Source organism: Pediculus humanus, genomic scaffold (assembly GCF_000006295.1).
Source record: "Pediculus humanus corporis 1103172108292 genomic scaffold, whole genome shotgun sequence".
In the NCBI taxonomy this organism is placed as follows: Eukaryota; Metazoa; Arthropoda; class Insecta; order Psocodea; family Pediculidae; genus Pediculus; species Pediculus humanus.
Window position 1 is genome coordinate 69192 of NW_002987861.1, and position 1125 is coordinate 70316.

General features: G+C 25.5%; 1 protein-coding gene across 1 annotated transcript in view; it reads left to right on the top strand.

Annotated features, from left to right (window-relative positions):
- The window catches only part of Phum_PHUM545910 (class A rhodopsin-like G-protein coupled receptor GPRtak3, putative), a gene marked incomplete at both ends in the record, with an annotated part of 18969 nt that overhangs the window by 13682 nt on the left and 4162 nt on the right, over positions 1-1125 (top strand). The window lies entirely within an intron of this gene.

Sequence of the window (1125 nt, forward strand, 5' to 3'; positions counted from 1 at the left end):
TAATAATAATAATAATAATAATAAAACAATCCGTAAACAACAACAAAAATAATAATAATAAAAATAATACTTTTTTTTCCCCCCGTATTGAATTCATATATATATATATATATATATATATATATATATATATATATAATAGGAATAATATGACGTAAGAAAACAACTACGCGAGTCAAAATGAAAACAACTACGCTAGTCAAAAAGTAAACAACTACTCTAGTCAAAATGAAAACTTTTTTTCCCTTTCTTTTTCTTTCTTTCCCTTTTTTTTCCCGTTTTATAAACTTTAACCTCTTGATTTCTGACGTTTCGAGATCATCTTCATTTTAAGAACGAAAAAAAAAAAGGAAAAAAGGAAAAAAAAGGATGAATCAAAAAGGTTAATTTACCAAAAATAAAAATAAAAAAAATAAAAAAAAATTCTTTCGGGCTTTTACAAAGGGGGGAAAAAAAATTTTCTTTTTCTTTTTTTTTTTTTAATTTTAACTTTTCTTTATAAATTTCCCCCATTTAATCTCCAAATTCGAGTATTTTATTTTATATTTTATATCTAATGACCCGATTTCTAAACACACGAATCACGCGGGAAATTTAAAAAATAATTATGAAATTTTTTTTTTTCCCCTCCCCGTTTTACCCGGCGTTTGTTTGTTTGTTCGTCTATTTGTTTGTTTGTTTGTTTATTTTTCTATTACTTAACCCTCGAAAAAAAAGTAGTAATAATAATAATAATAACCTTTTCATTTTCATTTTCACGGTAATAAAAAAAAAAAAATATTTCGATTCGATACATATATATTGTTATATTCGGTTCGTTCTTTATTTTTGTAAGTAATGAACAAGCACTTAAAACTATCACAAAACTAATATTAATAAACAAGAACTTATTACAGCTAGACTAAAAATCAAAATGAACCAACGCCAAGCTGTGTAGCTTGCCTATATTACTTTGGTCTTTCGTCAGTCAACTGTTTCGAATGTTCGAGCAAACACTTGCAAATAAAATAAAAAAGGAGTCTTTAGAAGCTTCGCTTCTAAGAAGAACATTTGAGTTCGTCGCCAGTCTTTTGTTTATAAAAAGTTGAAATGTGAATATTGAGTACGGATCATAACAATATATAT